At 35.9% G+C, this 25,723-nt stretch overlaps 1 protein-coding gene across 3 annotated transcripts in view; it reads right to left on the bottom strand.

Annotated features, from left to right (window-relative positions):
* The window catches only part of B3GALT1 (beta-1,3-galactosyltransferase 1), a 207,367-nt gene that overhangs the window by 35,651 nt on the left and 145,993 nt on the right, over positions 1–25,723 (bottom strand). For 2 of the 3 annotated variants that reach the window (XM_086750867.1, XM_086750866.1), the window contains one exon: positions 22,953–23,057. The gene's annotated coding sequence lies outside the window, so the exon portion shown is untranslated. Of the gene's footprint in view, positions 1–200; positions 257–22,952; positions 23,058–25,723 lie in introns of those variants that run through there. The other variant, XM_086750868.1, reaches the window with a different exon arrangement.

Raw genomic sequence — 25,723 nt, 5'->3', positions numbered from 1 at the left:
CTAGCAGGGAGAAATCAATGCAGCTGCCTCTTGCAGTTGCTAGTAAACAAGTTGTATTGGTCATGGGACACTGGCAGGGGAGCAGGCTGGTTATGTGTATGGTGAGTTATATTCCCCATTTATGACCTCGTGGGAAGACCACAACCACCTGAAACAAATTAGAGCAAACAACTTTAATGTGTTCAAGAATCAGGACTCACCCAATGGTGGTGTAGCTGCAGAAAAACCTCAGTGATGTCAGCTCCTAAGGTGTCAGGAGCCTCAGATTTCATCTAATGGATAGCTGCTTTGCACAGGAATAAATTAGTAATGCAAGGGAGGGAAGAACTAGCTATACCAACCTCAGCTTGTAAGTCACACAAGTATAAAAGAGAGTAAAGGATTAGCCCATGCATGTTAATTACCCACACGTATGTGTGGGAGGACAACATGAGTCACTAAACCTATGGTTAATTACTTGGATAACGTATTTCAGTGTGAATGTGTACGTATGCACCTATATAGAGAACTCTTTCTAAGTATATAAATATAAATGGTTAGCTACGGCTGAATGTTACACGTTATTTTTAACTTTGAAATTGATTTTTTTTTTTCCTACCTGGGATTTTAATGGACCCACAGAAAATGCTAACTTTTCAGAGACTCTGTGATTATTACAAAAATTTTCTCTGAATTAATCTGCAGAAACTGATCTTGACCTCACTTTCCAGACCTTGGACAAAAATGAAACTGAAGCAGTTGACAGCTACATATTAAATGCCAACTTTGCACAATAATTTATTAGTTTTGCCTACTTGGCAATGACTGTCCTTGTACCTTAGGGTTATTTGTGTTTTTCTCTTATCTGCATTTTCCATTTGATTGTTATAAACGTGCTAATAGTGTTCTATATATTGCTCTAGTCATATAAAATTTAGATTTTTATTTTATTTTCGTGAAGCTGTTAATTATTTTTCTATCCAGGTTTTTAGTGGGCCTGCAGGAAATAATAGTTCTGGATTTATTTTGAAGTAAGATTCCTGAGGGCTGGATTCAATAATACAATCCATTTGTCTTAAGCACTGTAAAGGCTCATGGCCAAGCCTTGAAAATCAATTTTTTTTGAGAGACAGAGAGAAGCTGTATAGCTGTACACAGCTTTTAGCAATATAGAACAGTGAGGAATTCTTTTAATAGTCTCTAAATGTTTATAGATTTATTTTAATAGGATGATATTTAATGGTCTCTAAATGATTATAGGTTTGTTTTAATAGGATGTTATCAAGTATTTGAGGCTTTAAATGTAGACTCTGTAGGTAGAAAGAAGTGGAAGATGTTTATAAGACCAAATAAGAATATATTCCTGAAATTAAAATAAAAATCCTATCGAAGACGATTGATGAGAATTTAAGATCTCTCCTACAGAGCTGGAAATAAAACCAGAACTAGAATGTGATATTAACTAGAAATTGTTTAATGCTGTGATTCTGTGCTGACTAAATGTAAAATATGAGTGGCATTGCTGTCAAAAAGTGAATTTGGAACTGAATTGGGGGATAATTTGAAAGGCTGATAGCACAGCACACGTGCAAAGACAGAGGGGGCAAAAAAAGAGAAGCGGTTTAGAGTCTATGGCATTGCCTTGAACTCGGACAGCTCCCAGAGGGAAGCTGCTTCCTGGAAAAGCTCAGCTGATGGCGGGGGATGAGAGGTGCTGCTCCCTCCACAGGGTCCCTGGTAGCCAATCCGGTGGGAGTTTTGTGTCACCTGCCAGCCAGAGAGCCTCTCTTGGAGGTCTGTGCCACGCCATTGGCCAGTAAGGAGGAGGGTGCGCTTTGATAGGTGCTGGTGGTGGTGGACGTCTTGAGAGCCCGGGGAAGCACTGGTGCCTCGCGGTGTGTTGGGGTGGGGCGGATGCTGTTGCGTGAGTGGCCTCGCTTGGTTGCCAGCACAGCAAGTCCCATCTCGCCAGGTTTAATCAAATTATAGAGGTTTATAAAGTTGCTCGTATGTGAAATCATTCCAGATTTGTGATGCAAGTTTACGAATGAAAATAAGGCTTGGGGTCTTTTGAGTTATTCAGCCCTTTTGTTAGCCAGAGACATTGGTGTCCTGTGAGAAGGGTTGATTCTAGATTTGAGTAAGGCCTGATTATAATAATCATGAAAAGTAAACAAGGAAAGTGTTATGGATAATATTATGCAAAACACAATGAAGGAACTGAAGGATGTTTCTGATTTGCAATACAACAGGGAATATATCAAAGGATCCTATTTTGTTTTGCTTCTGTGGAGCAAAGTCTGGGTGTTCAGTATGTGTATTGTTTATATTCTAAGTAAGTCCTTAAAACATTAACATTGAAGTGGATTTGTTTGAACAGAATAGAGATATGTTCAGTTCATTGGAAGACTTCACAATATTCAGTGATAACAAAGCTGAAAAATATTTTAAGTAGACTTTTATTAAACATGAGAGAACTAATCCATGTTTCAAAATATATTTGCATGGGTTTGAGGGAACTTTTGTGATTGAAAGAAGGTGAAGAGGCTTAAAAGTAAAGAATTGTATGGCAGTGAGACTTTAGAAAGACACTAGGAATTTAATCTTATAAATCCTGTAGGAGTTACAGGACTGGACTTCAGCTGATAAAAAGCTAACAAAAATTGCCCCATGGAAGTCATTCTTTTGTATTTATGGTGGAGGTATGAAGATTTGTGTTTTCAAATTGTACTCCTAGATCAAAAAATCATCTCAGAATGGAAGTCTGTGATCAGGGGTTGAATGCTGGTTATACTGCACTGCTGTCTCCCCCTGCCCTCCCAGCTGTCTGGTGTAATGCCTGGTGCCAAAGACGGGGCTGTACAGAGCTAGTACTTGAGAGCAGGAGAGGTGATAGACCACAGTGCCATTTTAAGGCAAGGAAGACTTAGATTATTTAGAAGAAATGGTATAACAAATTCAAACCATGAATTTACATGCAAGAAAGCATCCTTCCCTGTTTTCACTCCCCTGCTCAGCTTGTCATCCCCAGCACAGCAAATCTGTTGCTGGACGTGTGAGATGGGGGGAGAGCTGTGAGCTGTGCCACCCTGAGAGAGAGGGGCCTCACCCTGCCAGTGAGATCTGCCTGGCAGGTGTGGGCACCCTTTTGTTTCTCCACACGCGTAACAGTGATATGTTGGGTTTTGTACATACGTGTGTATTGCATGTGCTTGGCCAAGGCCTCAAAAAGCCCATGATGACACTTCAGCCTGTTGAAAAGTTGGTATTGTTGTGGCCTGTTTTTTGACATTGATCTCAGTGGCTGGCTGTATTTTTTTCTGTGAACCTGCTGACTGATATATATAAAACAACTTAAAGGAATGTTTAAGATCAAAAGTAAACCAATTCGTATACAGGCCCCCTTTCTACAGGGAATTTATAACTAAGGTGAGATGCTGCTTCTGCTTCCATGTCACTTTAAAAAGTGAGATGGATACCTTGTAAAAGCTGACATTTAGCAATATATTATTTGCTAAATTATTAGTGGGTTTGCCCCCTGTTCTCTTAATAATATTGGGGTGCTAATTGATAGCAAATTATCTTTTTTTTTTTTTTTTAGTAAGAGTAACTGTATTTTTATAAAAATATATGAACTGTAGCATTACATTGAATTACATAGAAATACAGAAAACTGACATTTTAGTTTGCCTAAAAAGTGGCTAAATGTGACATGCATCAATATATATCATCCCAGTTGTTCCTTATAGCATGTGGGATGAATAGTTTATGTGATTAATTTAGTCTTTTTCTGTTTGTGCAATTTCAATAATTAGATCATGATTTCTTAACAGTGTTTATTTGCCAAAATGTCTTCTGAGCTTTTATCTCAAAGAAGAGCTGCAAATTAAAAAAAAAAAATGCTGTGCTACTTAGTTGTGCCTGTTCAGGTATGCAAAAAAATAGAGGTTTATTTTTTTTCATTGGAGAATTTTCCAAGTGTTTCTATAACAGGTTTGTGTGTGCAAATTTACCATTCTGTTTCTATGAATTCTCATACGTTCAGTTTTGAAATTTGTTTTCTGTTTGTGCCAACAAAACTCAAGTACCTGAATATTCTAAAAAGAAAATGCTAAGGAGTCTGTAGAAAATCAAGCAGATGATACAGAATCAAAAACAAAGAACTTGTACTTTTTTAATTAAATTAAGGGGGGAGAAAAAGGAGGGAGTAATAAACATAATATTGGAGACTGAGCATTTATTTAGTCATCTCCTAATTAGAATTAAAAGTGAAGAAATTCTGGAGACATCATACAGAAAATGTGAATTGAAAAGAAGATGAATTACTGTAACCCTTACAAATTCAACAGAGTATTCAATGCCTCTTATAAATTGATTCTAAAATCACTGTTGTGTATAAGAGTGACTCTACTGCTCTTTCTCCCTTTCTGGTGACTTTCCTTCTTTTTAGGAGAAGATGTTTTTGTATTCTTTTCTTCTTGTGTAATTTAGCAGCTGGATCTCTGACACAACCCTGATAAACTTGAACAACTCCACAATATGGTACCAATAATAAATTTAACAGTCGTAGAAGTAGAATGAGGTGATTTTCTAGTTAGTTTGTTTGTTTTTAAATTAGAAATCCTTAACTAAATGAGAGATGCAAGGAGAAAAAAAAAAGAGGCTTTTTATAACCTAGGCCCTGCCATATCTGTTATAACAGATAACAAGTTGCGTTTTTTTGGGGTTTTTTTTTTGGCAGAGAGTCCACATACAGTGGATCTTGCAGTGACGCTTGGCATCACTTTAAAAATTGATCTGCTGGGGCATTTTTGATTTGGAACTGCGCTGACATATGGGTAGAGTTACAGGTGTCTCTGCTTGTTGGATTTTACCCTGTGTTTTTAAATCAAAACTCTTCCATCTATTTTAGAAAATTCTGATGCTTCTTGCATAAATATTTCATAAGAGATTTGACATACAAAAGTTCAAGGAAGTTAACATTTTATTTTTCATTATCCACTCAGGTGTAATATGGATCAGCAATTCTACACATCTTACATAGAGTCATGAGACACAATGACCACTGGCCTCCCGTTTATCCTGTGAACATCATCTAAAGGACACAGTGAGGAGGAGGACATTTCAGAGATAGGATGCCTTTAATTTCTTCAGGCTCCACTTCATATGGGAAAATACTAAGTATCAGGTGAGTCTGACTGACTATTATACTAGCAGAGGGATATATCACAATTAGGAAGCCCAGAACAAATGCAACTGTTTCCTGGTCACTGAAGCATGAGATTAAAGGCGAATGTCCAAATGTGAGAATCCAATTAGCAAGTGACTTATATCTATGGTACAGAAGTAAAATACTGCTATTTATATTACATATTCTAGCACAGTGTCATTCCTAGCCGTGTAAATTATAGAATAATTTATTATGAGTAATTAAATACTTCTCTAGATTAACAATATATGGTGCTAGAAAGAAATTACACATGAGAAATGCAGTATAAGTGTTGCTTTTTCTTCCATTTCATGTTGTTTTCCACCTTGAACAATGCACACCAAGGGCTTTAGTGGTGTAAGTTATTATTGATACTAAGTGCAGTTTCATAACTTCTGGTAAGTTTGGGGATAAGCTGACTCAGTAGTTACACAATGAAAAGCGGCAGAGAACAGAAAAGTCAATTCACATAAAGAATATAGGGTAGGAGAAGCACCTTCTTGAGAGGACGTTTGCAGTATCAGGCTGCTGCATTTTGCAACGGTAACCAATTCTCCACAGTCTAACAGTGCTTTGGACATTCTGGTGATTTCCTAGGACCAAGGCAGATAAAGGGGAAATGATGCTACTTCTTTGTGATATGTTGCTTGAGGAATAAACCTATGAAGCTTAAAGGTTACTTTACAAGTGAGATGTGGCCCTGTTAAAGTCTCACAAGATTTTGGTGAGGGAAAGACTTGAAGGTTATGGACTAATTTAGATAGAGGTTTATTTCACAGGTCATTTATTTGGATGACTGGGATTTTACAAAAGGAGTCTGGGGAAATGCATTAATTTCTTTAAAGTGACTAAATGTGAATGGTTTTATGATGGTTCTCACTTTATTGGGTAACACACCTTTCTGATTTCTTCTTGATGACTCCCCAGAATGTATTTATAACTCATTAGGATCACGCCTAAGCTATGCAGGGCAGTATCTGAACATGTGTGTCCATTGCCTGTAATAATAAATGATAATGGAAGAATACTACTATGCTCTTAGTTGTAGGGACCAGAGACCCCTTTTTGGATGACTGTGAAGTAGTACAGCAGATGGAAGATAGTTGGATTCATCTGTCTATCCATCTTAATAGAAACGTGGGGCATATGAGATACACGTGTGTGTAAAGAGAGGGGAAAATTGAGGACGTGCTGGCTTTTCAAAAGATGTAGAGAATGTACATTTGTATGTAAAATGTGTTCATGTGTAGGTCTATAAAGTTGAGCTAGGCAACAACAAAAAGATGGTCATCAATGAGATGTGACCCAGAAGTTCTGTATGCCTAATAAACCCTACTGAATAATTGCTCTTGTTACTTTTAGCACAATACATTGCTAAATGTGATTACAGAGGTCTTAATCTGCATTGGTTCAGAGTAATGTGAAAAGAGGTCTGTCTAAAATGAGCAAGTAAATATATCTCATGTTAGTAAAATCTGTGTCATGTACTTGGCCTTGTGATTCCTTTTATCATGGTTGCCTCCATATTACAATCATATAATTAAAATGTTCCTAATTACCAGCTTATAAGAAGGGCCTTTGAATGAAGCTGTTGAGAATTTTGGATGAGGAAATACTATAATTTTATGGTTTCATTGTTCTTAGCAATGCTTGCTTCATCCTCACAAGCTATCACTGTGTGCCGTCACTTTCCTTTGTTGCAAGACTCTGTTCTCATCTTGTCATGACATCTGCTCACAGTCTGTGTTATGGATTTCACTGCACTGCCATTCTTCCAGGTGCTGCCAAAGGCTATTATGCTGGGGGAAAAGTCTCCTTTTAAAAAATCCAATTCAGAAGGTGTAAACATGAAAGTGAGAGTTAGTGGTCATGGTCTTTTTCGTGAGCTCTGCTTTGCCAGGTTCCCTGGTTTTATAGCATAAACCAAAACTTCATTAGAGAGCATGTGGTTACTGTGACCTCTCCTGACACTGCTGTTTGCTGTTTTCCAGTATTGCTGCAAAATGTTACAGTGAATGAGCACCTCCTGAAAGTATTCATAGTGCCAGTACTAGTTGCCACAGTACTGTGGGCTCTATAAAGCTGGCAGAGACCAAGCTCCATTTCTTTCCTTTCTCTTCTGTTTCCTTCCTGCTGCAATTGCACTTCCTGCAATTAAGAAGACAAAAGTTTCTAGGGAAAATTTGATTTCATAATACCTCAACTTCTTCTGTCATGATTTAGGAAAATATACTCAAGGGAAGAGACTGAGAAAGTGATTCAGATAAGGTGTCAGATGGGAATGAAATAAAAAAAAAAAATATGGCTCTGAATACATGGAGAAGAGTGTTGACCCTTATAGATAGTCCGTCCCTTTTCTACTGCTGGTACTACTTGTACTATTCACTATGGCTTATGAAAAAGCATAATACAGACAATGACCTGATTCTTTTTTAACTCTGTCTGTCTTTTCCTTCTTTATCGCTGGTACTTCATGCTTTCAAAACCTCCTGCTTTAGCTTCACCTTTGGCTTTAAAAATTCCCTGTCGTTAATTTCTTCTGTGAATTAATGCACCAAAAGCAGATTGTTCTAAGTCTTTGGATACAAGCTACACAGATACAGAAAATGTCATAAACTTCTCCTTAGGAGGAAGACAAATAAAAAACAAGATTGAGAGGGAACACAAAACCATAGAAATACCGAGGACAGACTTTCTTGACTTAACCACCCAAAATATAGAAATCTTTGTAATAGATATATATATATATATATTTTTTTTTTCACAGAGATTGTTTGTTGTTCCAAAATGCCTAGTGTTGTAATATCTATCATGGAGTTCATTTTCTTAATTTCCTAATATCTCTACTATATCTTGAGATCCAGAAAAATAACAGTGCATTTTAAAATTTATTTTATCTCTTTTTATTGAATAAATCATCCTGAAAGGAGAGGAAATAGCTATCTCCCTGCTGTGGATATAAAAGATGCACTCATCTTTGTACTGAACCTCTAGATCTCATGCATGTTATTGTAATAGACTTTGTTACAACTGAGACATAGAAGAAAGCTTTCACCAAAGGTTTATTTTAAATGCACTGGTTTTTGAAGCCTAAAGTGAGTGTTAAAGTAATGAAATGTTTTATATTCAGCTTTAGCACCGGGCAGTAATAACAAAAAGGAAACATTGTTGTATTCAACCAGATATTTCATATTTAATATTGTTTATGCTATGCAGGGAGAATAAGAGATACAGAGGTTAGTTAGAGATAGCTACAATTTTGCTGGAATTTTGCTTTTTGAGGTTGTTTATAGAAGCTAATGTGATTTTTAAGATTTTTTTTTTATTATTTTAATTGCAAACTGTCATTTAAAATATAAATTGTGAAAGTTCATCCCATTCCAGCTTCATTGTAACTTAGGGCCAGATTCCAAGCTCTGTGTAAAGTGCACATCCTTCTACCAGACCAGACTGTATGAGCCTTGAAAAGTCTTTAGCATCAATGTAGCTTCTATAAATAGCAGCATAAGTAGTTGGAACTGATAGAAGAAGTCTGCTATTCCCTGGAAGTTCACAGTAATTTCTTTCATTTATTGAGATATTTTACCACTTCTCTGTCCTCTAGGAAAAGTGTGCCTCTGTTCAGTCCACTTGACATCTAAAGGATGTGATATTTGACAGTTATAAATGAACCTTTGGCTTAAGGGGAGATATTAGGCGGACTGAGAAGGTCAGTCCCTTTGAACCATCTGCTACATAAAAACAGAGCTGAATTAATGTAGATTTGAGTAGGTGGACTTGTGAAAGCACAATTTATGAAAACTAAAATATAAACATTTATTTTTTATGGGGCTTTTACTTCTGGAAGTACACAGAGTATCAGGAAATGACAGTGCCTAGAGAGATTGGTACCCAGTAAGGGTTAGAGATTCAATGCATCCATCATTTGTACAACTTAGAATTTATTAAAATCAACAGTCATTTTACCACTCATATATCCACTGTGCTGATATCCACTGTGCTGTAAAAGCAGTCAGATGAGTACAGAGCGCTTCTTAAATCTCACCATAAATTGTACATTTCTGTAAACTTGTTGAGGTACACTGTTTCTTCAAAATTTCAGTCATCCATAGCAAACCAAAGCATGTTATCAAACTTGTTGTCAAATGAGAATGCAGTGATGCACAAAGCATGTATTTTAGATCCTGGATTGCTAGGAGATTATGTAGGCTTACATGGACTAATATGAAAGTAAGCGCTCTCACATCTGTCCAGAAACTAATGTTATTTTAAAGTGACACTTCAGTATTCCTGTATGTATTTTTTTGCCTAAGAACACATGCTAGCAAAGCCTTTCCTACTGTTGCAGATATTTATAATGCATTGTTTAGATGACTGCAGCCACTGACTACTGGAAAATCTGAAAAGAGGTATGTAAAAAAAAATTAAAGGTTAAGTTTAAAAGAAATTAAAGGAATTAAAAGAAATTAAGTTAAGCTATAGTGGAAAAATGGCACAGGTTAGAATATGAGCAGTCTTGTATAAAAGGAAATAAAAGTTTAAAATTTCACATGCCATTGTTCCTGAAAATGTTGTGCTATAGACATAAATTGCAAAGACAAAAAAGATCAGAAGTCCAGCAAAAATCCAAGAAAGAAGAATCCTAAACGTTTAGATCCTGTGAGAGGCAAGTTGATTTTTATGTCACAGACTACTTCAAAATATATTTTAAAATTCCTTCATAGATTCTCCTTCTGTAAGAAGCTCAAAGGCTTCTTCAGCCTCAGCTTTAGTTGCAGTCCTAACTTTAACAGTTAGATTTGGTAAAGGGGTGTAGGCAACTACAAATAAAGAATGTCTCAGTCTCTTGCTGTGCAATGTGGCACCCCAAATTGCCATCACCTCCAGGCACATGCACGGAATTCAGTGCTCCACAGTCTGAAGACAGGCCTGAGACAGGTCAAGCTGGTCTTACCAAGGTTCTTTGTTAAATAGTAAAATGAACCCTTGGTAGACAGATTTGCCAGTGTCTGTCAGAAATAAGGTTAACTTAAATTATTTAGAAAATGAGAGGTAGTTTCTGCTTTAACAAGTGTTGTTCTCTGGTGAAACATTTCCTAGAAGGTGAAACAGGAGTATATTTTAGGAGATACTAATTGTGCTGTAAGGTTTCCTGCCGATTTGGTCTGTGGCCTCTGCTGTTTAGCTGTTCTCTGTCTACAAAACTTAGGTGGTCTTATATCATTCAATTGTTCAGTGATGCTTATGTCATTAATAATTGTCAGATGCTCTTCTGGGAAATTGCACAGTAGGATAAATTTTGAATGTTTTACTGTACAGTTACTCAACAGATAGGGAATTTCAGGCTTTCTAAAAATGTATTTCTCTATTAAAATGAAGATTTAATCCATGCTGTGTCAGGAACACTGATTTTATTATGATGGATGCTGGATGAAAGGCTTTAGACTAGATAAAGAAGAATGTAAGTTATGGGTTATTGTCAGTTTTCTCTTGAGTTTTTTTTTCCTCATGATTTCTGGATGGGTCTCTTTCTTTGGCAGGCTCCCAGAACAGCAAGTAACCATACTAGGCTGTTGGACATATGCTGTTAAAACTGATTGTCCATAGCAGTGTTCAGACAATTTATATATTCCCTAAAACTTATTTTAAAAGGTCTTTTTGTTCACCCTCTATCTTGAAAGCCAGTTTCAACAAGCAATACTGTGAGATTTTGATTTACTGGTTTTAAATGTGCTGGCACTTTCACAGGAAGATGAAAAGTACACTCTTGTGTTATGTTTTTTCAACCCTGCCTGGGATTTCAGGTACATAAAGCACATTGTACTTCTGCTGTTCAAAGGCTTCTCTGACATTCCCAGTGACATTTAGATACGGATTAATACTCTGTTGATTATTTTTAGGCTAAGCGTTACTAAATTCAAAGTCTGTGTATGTCACAAATCTCTTAATTAGAATGAACAATTCTCTGAATATCTGTAGAAAGATCTGTCATTCCATGATTTCATTACAATCGAACAGTCAGCAGTCATATACCTGACTGGGAGTGCAAAATACTAAGAACCTATAAATGCTACAGCTTTGTTAGTAGTAAGATTACTAAGATTCTGAGCATCCTGTCAATCAGTTATCCTATAGAAAACAACAGATGTGACAGATTTGGGGAATGCTGAATCAGTGCTGAAATATTTTCAGTAGGAAAATACCCAACTAAGTTTACAGATATTTTGTATTCATTAAGACTAAGGATATGTGGGCATATAGAAAGATAATACTATTAACCTTTTATTCAGAAAGGAATGTTGTATGTAGCTAGAACAAATTTAATCACTTTTTTTCTCTACAATCTACAAATACTACAATCTGAAATAGACTTTTTTTTTTCCCTGAATAAATATTTCATTAAGAAGTTCTCTTTTATTTATGTGTGCAACATGTATTTTTCTTAGTATGAATTGGGTTTGATTTAAAATTCTTCTTAGGTGATATTCTGGTTTCCAGACTCAAAATTGGATCTTTTTGGTAGAAAATGAGTTTTTGTAATTGATTTTTTTCAATTCAGTCCTCAGCATGAAAAGAGTAAATGCTTAAATTAAATATTTGGAATCACTTGAATTTTTACCTTTTTGTTAGTATAAATATACTAAGTTGAATTTTATTTGGTACAATATTTTCCATTTCTCAAAAACAAACAATAGTTTCCTACTGAGCTGTATGTGAGTTCTATTTCACACTGAGCTGCTTATGTTTAAGCAGTAGCGTTCGTTACAGAAGTATCTGCTTGTTAACATTTTACCTTGTGCATAGTTTGACTGATATGAGCTGTCTTTTCTTTCCACCTTACTTACATAGATATGGTTATGTCGCATGACAGAATTTCCCAATTCCTTTTTAACAATGTAGTGATTGTTTCAGATTACTGTCAGTGGTGTGAGTTGTCATTGTTCTGCCCTTTGGTTGTTTCATCCAGAGGTGCTATTTATAGGTTGTACATTCAGAACGACACCAGGTGCACAGAGCAGAAAAACGGAATTGCTAACCACTTTGCTTTTATGAGACACTTTTCATTTCCCAGAATGTTTGATGATATTCTGGCAGAGGGGATATCTTTTAGTGGTATTTCACAAAGATTGTTGTGTAATTGGGCAGGTATTAATCCAAACTCAGTTTATTTTTGTGTTTCGGGATCACTGTCTTACACTGTCCAAAATACTTCAGACTTCAGCTTTGAACTTGCATAGTAGGACTCTGTGATTAACGTTCATTCCGTACCTTTCCCTAGGATTCATATGTGATGGTCTCACCCCTTTACGTTGCATAGAAAATTATAGAATAAACCAGAAGATACTAGTTCTGTGATAGTTTAGACTGGTTTTGTGCTGGCTTTACAGGAATTAAAATAACCATCTGCATACAATTAAAAATATTAAATTGCACTCTTATCTATAAAACTGAAAAGCTTGAAGGGCTTGCGCTTACTACTGCATCTAAAACATGCCTTTTTCTGTCAATGTTGAAGTGGTTTAAATTTCCTCTCTTTTTTTTTTTTTCCTATAGTTTTTCTGTAAATAGGATTTCTATCACGTATGTTAGGAAATAGTTTCTTTTCATGTAAAGTCTCTCTGTTTGGATTTGAGAATATTTAATGGCGGTGGTAGAAATGCTCATGCTTTGCTGAAAATTAATAGCAGAAGTAGTCCTATGCAATTTATTTCTCCATAGTACTTTGTCCAAGATAAAGAAAAATTAGTCATGTGTCCAACTTTTGCTTCAATTACTTTTCTTCAGAGGCTTTTATCAGATATTTCTGAGGTATATTATTCTAAGTAAAAACAGCTAATAGTTCAACATCTCTCAGCCTGAAAATATTCTACAGTGTATGATGGATATACAAGACACCTGGAAGGAATGTTAGGTTGTTTGTATCTCAGCTGATGCTTAGCTGATTTTAATTTTTGAGCAGAGTCTTTCTTTTGTGTCACTTAACTCTGGCCAAAATCACTTGTGTATGGAAATTGTTTTGCAGCTTGCATGAAATTAGCTTGTCGTTTTGATTTGTTTCCCAATAAGATAGTCTAGCATAGTAACTGTGAAAACTGACTTTACTTGATTCCTCTTATGATCCTTTTGTCAAGATTAAAGACATAAGAAAGGCAAATCCTCAGGCAACTAAACACGGAGTTTTTTAGATTGCCTGTGAGAGGTGAAGTGGGTAAGTTTGATCCTCATGATGTAGCATCTTCTGTTAGCAAATAAAAAAACCTCTTATCCACAGATGCTTGTTTGGACACTTCCCCTAAAAGCTGTTTTCATATATGAAAACCCAAAAAGTTTGAATGTATTTTGTAGCTTGGCAACCAGAATATGTGCAGAAACTGTCATAGAAATTCTGATCCTACATTTCATTAACGTGTATATCCTCTTTAACATAGAGAACACAGTTATGCTGTGTAGCATCTTTTATAGAGATATCAGGGTGCCTGTTTTTACAGTGTGGAAAGAAGAAATGGAAGATTCAGCAGGATAGGAACATTTCTATGTTAGTAGCCAGAACAATAAAATCTGCCTTAGAATTACTACTTTCCAGCAGTGGTAATTCTAACAAAGACATAAAAGTACTGTTGAGCAGCTTATACATGAATAGAAAGGAATAATCACTGTTTGACATGTTACTAGGATTCTTTTTTTATTTCATCTGCTTCCTTAAGTTTGATCTAAATGTGGAACTTTTTGAAAGCCACATATAACTGGTATATACACTAATCCTATTATTCATTAGTAGGATTAGTGAGTGTACCTCCTGCGTAAAGCTTTGAAAATGTACCCTCTAGGTCCCAAGCTTCCTTTTTTTTTTTTTTTTGTGAATTGATTATCAAGATAATCCACATATATGCAAGAACATGCATATATATGAATTATATATCTCTTCAAGAGCCTGAATTTTGCTTTGCATTTATCATTAGTAAGCATTGTTTCTATACCTAGGGGCATTCTAGCAAAACAGTGAAAGTGAGTAATATGTTATGCTGATGCTTTTAGTGGTTATCAGTTCTGTTTAGGCAAGACATCTCAGATGAAAGAAAGTTATCTTTTTAAAAAAAAATCATAAATTCACTCAACTGTAATTTCGAAAACAAATGGACAAATTAACTTACTATAAGTTAAAAGTAACTGAAATGGAAGCTGTCAACAACTTTCTTAGCTCATGATGTCCTGGCTGCTGTTTTTTTCCTAAGCTGAGCAGAGACTCATCTGAAAGAAAAACATCATGTGTCTCAGTTTAAATATCCTAAGTTTTCTTGTAGGCAGGTACATTTTCAGAAATATCACTGATGTTCCTACAGAAGTTTTACAAAGGCAGGTCTTTCTATTTGAACACAAAAATCTGCTAGAAGTGCTTATGAGCAAAACTCAAGAGCTATCAATTAAAAAGAAATACAAGACTCCCTAATATTATCATACATTTTTCTTGTTGATATGTATTTGAAGCCCACTTCATCATCCTCAGAAGCAGGGTACTCATGTCTGACATTTTGTGACTGAAAGCAGCTTTCAAGCTGGGATGTAGCTTAATTGGTGAGTTTGAGTTTGGTTTTTTTTAAAAGAAAAAAATATTCTTCTCCCCCAGACTCTTGAGTCTTATCCACATCTCTATGCTATGATCAGTGAACAAAAAAGAAGGGCAGTAAATGAAGCTCTTAGTTGATATGCTGTCTAGTAAGAAATTATAATGGCAGTATTACATCTAGTGACTCAAAAGGCAATACTGCTTTTGTACTCAGTAGCACCTTTTTTTTTTCCATTGATAGAAGAGATTCTACTTTTGAATCTGATATCCTTTCTGTTATTAGTCATTGCAACCTTAATTTGGCACAAATGAACCCATTCTTAAATCTCTTTCATTAAAAAAATCCACACAGGAGGAGCTAAAGACAATTCAAGCCTCATCATGAGATAACTTTAGTTCATCCCTATTTTGAAAAAAAAAACACTTCACTCATTTTTGTCATTGTAAAAGCAATTAGATGAAGAAAATGTCTGCTAAATATCTGTTGGAGATTGACTTTAAAGATTCTTTCTCAGCCATTTTTTACTATGCTGGAGGAAAGGATTTTGTTTCAAATATTTGTGTCATATAATTTTTATTTTTGTAAACTGACTCTTTTGCTACACAGAATTTAGTAAATTCAAATTAATCTGCATCGTCATGTTAGAATTGTATTCAAGGTGGAAATGAAAATGTAGACTGCCTAAATATTGCTCTTCCCAAGACTTCCTTCAGGCTTTGCCACCCTTAGATACTACAATCTAGCTTGTTTTATATTGCTTAAAGCTGGAGTTGCTGCAAACTTTTTTGATTAGGAGCACAATGCTATAAGCTCTTCTTTGTGAAAACTCATCAGATTCCTTGGGCTTGGGTGTACAAAAGCATACAATGCTCAGTCCTGGCCCTTTGTTCAGACTAGTGTTAGAAAGAGGGCTAGAAGCTATATAGCACAAAAGACTCTTTTGTTTCGTGTCTTCTAGCTGTGATGGGTATATTTGTATGCTTTAGTTTTCTATTTCTGAAACAAAGACCACTGTAATCAATGCTCTTCAACAGAGTTTTCCAGATGGAGCAGGTAGGATACCAGATGTTTTTGAAGATATGAGATGGAATGCAGGGTGCTGTGTTTTAGTCCATAGTCTAATAACAAGGTGACTAAAGGTTAAGCAACAAGATTTGGAAAGATTTATGGACGTATAAAATTAATAGTTTAGAACATCATGTTAAGGCAAATGGTGAGGACATGAGACTATCCATGTGTGTGTATCAGTTGCAGAAAAGACCTAGTAGTGAGAGAAACATTACCAGTATCTTGAATTCCCAGTATTTAAAATGTTCATACTTGTTTCAGTGTTTATAAACGTTCAAACTATTACCATGTGATGAGGGAAAGTGGCACTTTGCATGTACAGCGGTGCCTCATAATATCATTGTTAGCCAACAGACTTTGAATTTAGTAATGCTCTGATGACAAGCCCTCTGGGCTCAGATGGAGGAGATTGAGAGAATGGTCATTTGGTCCGTAATAATATCTGAGTAACTATGTCCACATAGCGCTGAAATCAGCTATGATGACTAACTAAAAAAAGTTATATCCAGGCTGTGTGCTCTTTATAGATAGCACAAAGATTCATTTCCTAGATTGCTTTTGAAGGAGGGGCAAATGTTATTCTTGGTTGATAAAGGGATTAGTGTTCTTTGAGAGACAGTGGTATCAGGTAAAAATCTACATCTTTTTTTTTTTTTTGCTGTGATAGTAAAATAATTTCAAAATATAACTTTCCATTCCCTTACTTCTTTCCACCTGCTTTGCCTCTGAAGAAGTCATGTGAATAGAGTATATTTTACACGGGAGATTTTTTTTACTCCTCAAAGACTTAAATTCTTTTTGTGAAGTATTTTTTACTCCTGGAAGAAAAATAAATTGACAGAGGTATAAAACTTGCTACCTCTTTCTCAACCTCTTTTCACTTCAGTATTTTAATCCTTCATCAAATGATTCTTCTCTACCAAATGATGTCATTACAGAAGACAGTCAGGCCATCTACACAGATACATTCCAGAGATCTTACACTGGCTTCATGAAAATTCCAATAGTAGACATGGGTGTTAACTTCTTTTTTTTAAATTTTGCAATCAATGATACATTATTGATCTTTCCCTGAGTGTAACTCTTGATGTATTAGCAAAATCTAAGATTACATTGGTAATGCACTTCTAACAGAACAATGGTTTTCCATCTGCCTGGAATGTTTGTTATTCAGTAATACGGCAGATATTGTTAACTGAATAAGTTCAAGAACAGAATATTTTTGCATGTATTTTCCTGATGTTCTAGAACAATCTTTTAGACAGAAAATTAGTATGACCTTATGAAAATAAAGTTAGGGAATAAAAAAACATTTTGCAAAATACTTTATTTCACATAGTTGTATATTTTCAGAGGGAAGACAAGTACAAAACCCCCACAACTTCATATGGAAGGGAGTTCTGATCTACTTAGGCTTATGCAATTTTAACCATTGTATTTCTGTGTCAAGCTATGTAATGTAATTTATTTTTTTGATTTGGATTTGGTCTGCATATGAAATATTATTTGAGAGGATTTTTATCGTATATGTGAATCTAAACCAATCTTGTTTTATCAGTGCAGTGGATTAGCTCATGTCTCTTAGGGCTGGATTTGAAGTAAGAGTCATCTGCTTCTGTGAATGTCTTTTGTTTTGTTAGTAACAGATAAAATAAGCATGACAAATACTCCTGGCTACAGAACTGTATTTCAATAAACTTGTAAAACAAAGACTAATTAGATGACATGGTCTGTAGGAATAAAATAGAAGCAGAAGTGTAAATGAAATACTGATAAAATTAGACAGACGATGCACTCCAGACCTCTTCCGTTCACGGAACTTTTTCTTTACACAAACTTGCCAGAGTTAAACACAAGTATTTAGTGACCTTGTAAAAGCCTGACATTTGTATTCTTTTCATTCTTGCTTTTTGTAAATGCATTCAGTTTTCTGTTAATAACTGAGGGGGGAAAAAAAGGTGCAAAGAGGAGAAAAAAAGGGATACATTGCTAGCTTGCTACTAGTTAAAATAACTAGGTATTTTATGTCAGTTGTGGGTCACCTGCGGTAGGCAGCTATTTATCTGTTGCCAGGAAAGCAGAGAGTCATTGTGCATAAGTTACTTAGGAAGACAAACAGCATAACTCTGAATGTCCCCCCTTCCTCCTGTTTTCCCCTAGGTTTATTGCTGAGTATGACGTAATAAGGTGTGGGATATCCCTTTGGTCACTTGGGGTCAGCTGTTTCGACTGTGTCCTCTCCCAGCTTCTGGTGCACCCCTAGCCTCCTCACTGGCGGGGCCAGTTCACGTGAGGAACTGAGGTGGCCTTGACACTGTGGAAGCATTATACAGCAATAGCTCAAACACTGGCGTGTTATTAACACTGTTCTGGTCACAAGTCTAAAACACAGCACCATATGAACTGCTATGAAGAAAACTAGCTCTATCCCAGCCAAAACCTGGACAGTGTCTGAAAGGAGGGGACAAAGTGAACAGGCATAGGATTAATGCAAGAAATAGAAAACAGGTGGCTGCAGTAGCCTGACCAGAAGAGATCAAAAGTTCCTGTGTGAGCTACCAAGCGGTTGTGACTTACCTATAAATGCTTTGGCAGAACAAAGCAAGTAATAGACTGGCCACTAGCTTCGTGTGTTTTGGCATACCTTCAGTGGTGATCATGGACAAATATGCAACCTTGGCATTACTGAGGACTGAGCCTATGTATGATTCTTTTTCATGTATTTCTTCTGCAGTTCTCCTGTGGCATGTAACAGAACTGCACTCAGTGCTCCTTTTTGTATGTACATATGTCAGTGTCCTCTAAACTTGTATACATAAAACAAGCAAATGCTATTTCTTTCCATGAGGTTTGAGTAAAGTGAAATTTGACCTCTTTGCTTTGCAAGGTAGATATCACCATTCTGATGAGCTGAACATCAGTGCAGTTTGTTCTTGTCTACCTATCAAGCTGAAGAGCAATTTGATGCCAAGCCTGGGGTCTTCTACAGAGGGCTAGACCCAGCATATACATACATGATTAACTGTAATTTCAGTATAGCTCCTCAGGTGGCCATGATGAAAACTGTACTGTGTTTATTCTTTAATACATGGACTACAATAGGTTATTTCAGTAGCAGAGAGAACCAGGCACAGCTGAGCAACTTTTGCCATGCTTGTGGCATCAGGACTGCTGTTCATAACTTTATTTGAGAAGGTGAAAAATGTTCTACTGATAATGCTGAACTTAATAATGCAGAAGATGGAAGGGGAGAAGAGAAAGAGGCATATCCTCTGACAACTGAGAAATCCTATTTAATTCTCCAGTTTATTTCCCTCTCTTTCAAAAGGCTATGTGAACATATTGTCAATATTTTCTTTTTTTTTTCTTTAGATTAATGCATATAGTTGTTTTGTTGTGCCTCCTGCCTTGAGGATTCTCCCCTTTTTGTTTGCCAGGTCCTTTCAGTCATCATTCCCACAACTTGCTTTATGTAATCCCTGCTCTATTTTCACCTCCAAGATCCCATTCAATTTGAGTTTGTACAGGGAATTTTGCTTTCAGTAATGCAAGCTAAGGTTGTTCCAGTGTATTTCCTTCTTGCCACCCTCCCTCTCCAAAGTTGTATGCTTTTGAAGTCAACCTTCTGGAAGGACATGAAACACCACAGGCAATCATATTTTTGTGTTAATGAAGTTATTTGTCAGTGAATTAAAATTCAGAAGTGAAGTTTCAGTTAATTAAATATGAAAAATTGCCAAAAAGTGCAACAGGACTTGTTACTTTGATATTAAGTTCCATTAAATTGACACTGCACTCTCAGCTTCCAGTATTATACACATTTTGTGCATTAACAATAAACCCTAAAAAACTAGAATGAATTAAAAGAATGTTCTGATCAGTTAACCTTGGAAAGCTAAAATCCTGCAGTTTAGCACTTGTCTGCAAACCAAAAGTCATTGACTAAATTTTCAGGTCTTGTAGTCTCAAGTAGCTGGAAATGGGATAATTGCTGCTGTAACTATTTAAATGCATTCACTATGATCTAATTGCTTTTGCTTTAAATGATTATGCCCATTCCTCATTTAGCATGCCCAGTGCATCCACTTAGACTTACATGATTCATTTTCCCTTTGCTTTAGGACAGATTAAAATGTTGTTGCACTCTGAAAAAAGGAAGTTAGAACTAAGAACGTGTAATTTATTTGAAACTGAAGTAAATGCTATTCAGGTTAATGTCCAGCTGGTTTGAAATAGGTCTCTGAAAGAACAGACCAGAACTGGTCTAGGCTACAAGTGCTGCCTGCTGCTGCTGTTGAGCATTCCCTATTCCTGCAAATATTTTGCACTTTAGGGTAGCAATACATAGCAAATAGAGCGCATGTGCCTTGGGCTGTGTATTCCACCCTAGACTGTGCTTTTTTGCACACTGATACGTGTCCAGTTGCTTTGGTTTATTTTCTTCACAGAAATGTACATGCCATGACTGGAGGGATATAGAATAGCCCCTTTTAAGGTGAAGGGTGGAGGAAAGGAATAATGCTTAACGGCTGCTACTGGCTGGCAAAATGTTGTATGTAAATTAATTCATTTTGACTTTTTGTGTGGACAGATGGTAGGTTAAGGCAAACCTAAAGATATTTCCTCCCGTGATGATTTTGTAAAGCAGCATAGCAGATTGTGTTTGTACACTGTTCTAATGGGAAAAATTTTTTGACTGCTGAGTTGTTTCATGGTGCTAAAACTACATGAATTGCAACTCAGTGCTGTATGCTAGTGAATCAGGCTTGCAAGTATCCGCAGTCATACTGATCAGATCCCTGAGTGACACTGCCCATGAGGGATAATCACTTCTGGCATCTTAATCTCCCTTCTTAGTGTAGATGTCTAAAAATAAAGGCCATAGTTGTATTTAATTTTGTGAAATCCAGCATGCAACTTTTAACTCCTCCCCGCCATCTCCTCCCCGCAGCTCCTGAGGAAGATAACTTTCCCCACTTGGTTCCACTTCAGTCCCTCTAATGGTGCTCTCCAGCTCGGAGCAGCTGAAGCACCTTCTATTTTGTGTCTTGCCAGTCTCCTTTTGCTAATAATATAATCAAGTTGTTATTTGCTCTAAGAAACAGCCTGATATGCGCTTCGGCAGTGAGTCTGGGAAACATTACTGTCCAGAGACAGCAGCTGAGGTATCTTTGAATCTGAGAAGCCCTAACACCCACCTTGGCAGGACTGACTTACCATATTAATTTGAAATTTCAGCCTCACTACTGACCCCTATATTGGGTCAGCTTTTGGGTTTGGAATTTAGCCTTGGATCATATGTGTTTCTGAAGTTACATTTATAACCAAAGCAGGAGAATAAAGTTATTTTAAAAGAAAACTTAGATCAAATTCCTGGGAAGGAATGGATTATGTTAGTAAGCACTCTGTTTTTTGATTATAAGAAAGCAAGCAATATGAACAGCGGCTGACTTGCTGATCTCTGTCTTCCCTCAAAAGTCAGAGCTTAGGCATTCATTTAAAGGACTGAATAATTTTTTTCACTAGTGCCTGTGCAGTTCTTCTGACATTCACAGTTAATATTGATACTCTGTAGGTCAGAAAATATCACTAGAGAAAGAATACATCAAGGCTGATTCTGCTTTGAGTGGAGTTAGTGGAAGTTTAACTATGGCTTGTAAAACAAGGAAGGCTAGATCCAAAAAGATTTATAATTCAAATGTGTTTAATTGTTAGGTATCTATATGATACAGATTTACTCACACTATTTTGAGTATATTTTAAAAAGACAGTCTGTCTTATTTTCTAGGGCATTTTCTTGGTTTTAGTCTCTCCATAATTAGTTTCTATTTATAGAGCAGATCAAGAGATGTAGCTCAGATGTCAAAAAGATGCATTTTTTCTCACATGTAAGTGTTTTCTTGCTTTAACTTTATGCAAATACTTTTATTATTAATGCTTTTTAAAAGACCACAGGAGGTATATAGACTTTAAATTTTTTTCTGCATGATTAATACAAGCCATTCCTTTTTTGCTTTCTTATGTAAGTACTTCAAACTCTGCCATAGAAAGGAGAAATGGGCTACATGTATTTCAATGTACACATAAAGAGTAAAAGAATTGCAATCCTCATTTTTTTAGTCATCTACATCACTATAATGGATCTCCAACATGAAAGATCTATTTTACCAGCACTTGTTTCCATTCATCTTGGAAAAACATTTCATTTCCAACCTAAGTTCTTACTACCTATTTCTAAAATCCCTTGAATTACTAATGCTCCTTCTGTGTCTTAAGAGGTTTTTAATTTACTGCTTTTGACTCAATAAAATTCTTACAGGTAATTATGCTACTGAAATTTTGGTAAAATAACATGTGGAATTAAAAAAAAAAAAAAAGCCTAGTCACAAAGTTGTATGTTTAAATGTGTGTTTCTGTGAACTGTACTGTTTGCTAGTATTGTTGTATATGCTATTCCATATAAATTCAGTATCAGTCAAAAGTTCTTTGTAGCTGCAAATAAATGTAACTATTCCCTTTTAATATGATGCTAATAATGAAGTGGTAAATGCATAAACCAAAGTATTTAAGGCATGTAGATATTCTAGATACTGTGTTAATATAGAAAAGAAAGACCCCATGAATACTGAGAAACTTATATTTAATAAGTGTGAGCCCTGTTATAGAGCAAGAGCCCTTTTATAGAGCAACAACTCCCCCTTCTCGACCTTCAGATGTCCTCACCTATCACACTGCCTTAAATATGAGATAATAATGGAAGTATCCTTTGTTTATAGTATCCCACAGAACAAATGTTTTTAGTAGTGGCTTTTGTATTTGTGTCGTGCAAAGTTTCTCAATATATTAATTCCAGCCTTTATATTTTATTTCCATCTTGGATTGCAAAAGAGGGAGGGCTTTCTTAGGTTTTCTTTTCCTGTAATCAATTACATTTAGTGTAAAGAGTCAAGTAAAAGTCTTTAGTCATTAACAGGCCAAAGAACTGTTAAAGAATAAAAAAAGTTAATCGACACAGTTTAATAAAAACTATACTATCCAATGAAATCATATAATACTGTGTATTTATACTGTTCTATTAGCGATAAAAATCAAAACTAGTTTATAATACCTACGGTTATGTAAGTACTTACCATTTTAAAAGCAGCATCAAGTGGAATCGGTGGAAAGTCCCCAAGGTGTAATCAATAATTGATTAAAATGATGAGCCTTTATGATATTATTTTGAAGTGCACAATCTGAAATTAGAGGAGATTTACTGACAGTTGTATATTTTGTTGAAAGAAGGATTGCTCGGACATATAGTAACAAAATCAATATCTGTTGCCTTCTACAGAGTGCAAGGACTGTGATTTATTTTGAAAATGTCTTTCAGCTGGGTAACTAGGTAACTTACACTGTGCTACATGAAAGAGTTTGGATTCCATTTCATGAGCAGGATTACAGTGCAATGAGTGAAGGAAACAGATGGAGTAAGAGTAGGACAGATGGGTACCAAAAAACTACAGCCACTGTTTTCAGTACCTGTGCTTTAGCTGCCATAAATAAATTTATTTTAATTTACTGCAACAGGAAAATCCTAGATTATGAAGCCAAAGCATTAGAGGGCACCAAGCCACTCTCTGTTGAAAGCATATATCTGTAGTAGTTAATAAGAGTTCTACATGGGCTACATCTGAGAGTAAAATTTTCCACAGGCAAAAACCTCACGCCTAGTCCAGTCTTTTCATTCTGTTAGGGAGACTTAAACATCTCTTTTATTCAATGGGGGGAAGATTCATGGGTTATTTGGCCATACTGGACAGCTGTAAAACTTTCCTTGTAGACCAGATGTGGGCTACAAAGTGATGCAGTGAGTGCTCAGCAGCTGCTGCACCATGAAGGCTTCAAGCAGCCTTCATACCAGCATCCTTATCTGCTGCATGGTACAGCTGCTCTGTCACATAATTGAACTTGAATTAATTTGGTCATCCCTGTGGTTAAATAGGAAGTTCTGCTGTGAGCCAAATAATTTCTTAACACCCCTCACTCCACCAGTAACTGCTAGCTTGTTGAATTTTTGTACGAACACCTGCCCATTAGAAATTGGATGGTTCCCATCCAAACAACTTACATTTATTTTAGAATGTCTTGCAATTAGTGGACTTTGAAAATTGTAGAATACAAATAGAAATCACCCTTGTATTGAAAATATCTGGGAAATTAGGAAATATAGGTCAGAATATGTAATTGCTCTCATTCTTGTTGATTGTATCAGAAAGTTTTCTTGCACAGAGGCAGTGCATGAAAAGCGAATATATTTTGATGCAGCAAAGGCAAAAGTATGAAAAAGTCTGTAACTCAAATATCTTGGAATTGGCTTTGTGTCAGATTTTATCTCAGTTCCTTTTAAATTTTCCTATGAATAGTATGAATTAAAAATTCATAATTTTCTTAATTTTTTCAAAATAATTTTCTAATTAAAAAATACTCAATTCAGGGGTTAGGCTCACTACTTTTGTAGTAAAACATCAATCAAATATGGTGTTTTGTGTTGATACAAAAGGAAGTTTGATTAGACTTTATCCCTGAATCTATTAAATGCAATTTAGAGCTTAATGTGGTAAAACCTGAATTTTTAAACTTTGATAGCTGATTGTACATTAGCTTCCCTATATTATCTCATTCAAGGTGAGCATTGCAGTGCTGGCTATCATGAGTGCTAAAGTCTGGATTACAGTCTTCAGACATAAACAAGTCCTGTTCAAAACTCATAATCTTGTCCTCCCACCTTTAAACAAATCTCTGTTGGATCGGGATGTAACCTATGAATCAGGCAAATAGTTCAGAAAGGATGTGGTTGGGATAAAGAGGAAGAAAGATGATTTGGCTTGGCTTCATAACTGAAGTGGAAAAGAAATCTTTGTTTCGTTTCCTTCAATTAGAAAATATTAGCGATCAGAATCTGGTTTCAGAACAGTTCTATTTATGCAGATGCAAATATACTAGTTCTCTTTTATTTTCATTAAATTTTTTTGAATTGTAGAAACATTAATATAATTGCCATTATTTCTTTTTTTTTCACTGGGATGTTTACAAAGTTCTGTACCTCCATAGTCACTGAGCTTCTTCCCCTCTCCCACCAATCGCTCCTTTTCCAGTCTGAGTTTGGAATAAAATAGATATGAAATAATGGTTCCTTTAAGCAGGTAGGAGATACAGCTTTCTTAAGCCATCTATCAGAAAGAGACAGTTTAAAATCTTAACTAGAGCCAAAACAGTGAGAAGCTCTTTCCAATTTTTGTAGTTTAAAGATGGAAAGGAATTATAACTTAATAATTTTGAAAGCATAGAATTGCTTTGGAAATTAAAATCTAACTGGAATTTACTATTTACTTCTACCATTCTTTTGAAAACAAACAAGCTTGCAACACATGAAGTCAGGACTCTTAAATCCTTATTAAAAGTAGTGGCCACTAATAAGTCTGCCCTGATAGATAATCCTTCAACCCATTGAAACCTGGCAGCGTGTAGTGTCAGGAACATCTTGATACTAGTATGGATCTTGATACTAGTATGGAAGAGCAGTATAATTATTTTGATCTATTTAAGTTAGACTCAAAGAGAAGACGGTCCAAGGAAAGGGAAAAGGCCATGCTGCCATCAATACTTATCAGCAGTAAGTCTAAGTGATGTGCAGCTTCGCTTATATATTTCATTTGTATTCAACCCAGACTGAGATTGCCCTTTCTCAAACTGCTTGATCACTTTTAATTCCCCAGAGGAATGCTTTTAGAAAAGAAAGCAATCTTGTACAAGGGTCTTGATGATCACTAAATTTGGGGCTTCTTGCCCTGATGTGGAGAGAGGAAGAACGTGTATGCACTGCAGAGAAGAGGACTCTCTGTGAAAAATCTCCTGGCGG

Source organism: Chlamydotis macqueenii, chromosome 6, assembly GCF_036417535.1.
Source record: "Chlamydotis macqueenii isolate bChlMac1 chromosome 6, bChlMac1.mat, whole genome shotgun sequence".
Taxonomy (NCBI): domain Eukaryota; kingdom Metazoa; phylum Chordata; class Aves; order Otidiformes; family Otididae; genus Chlamydotis; species Chlamydotis macqueenii.
Note: the sequence above shows the minus strand (reverse complement) of the source record. Positions and strands in the feature narration are given on the sequence as shown.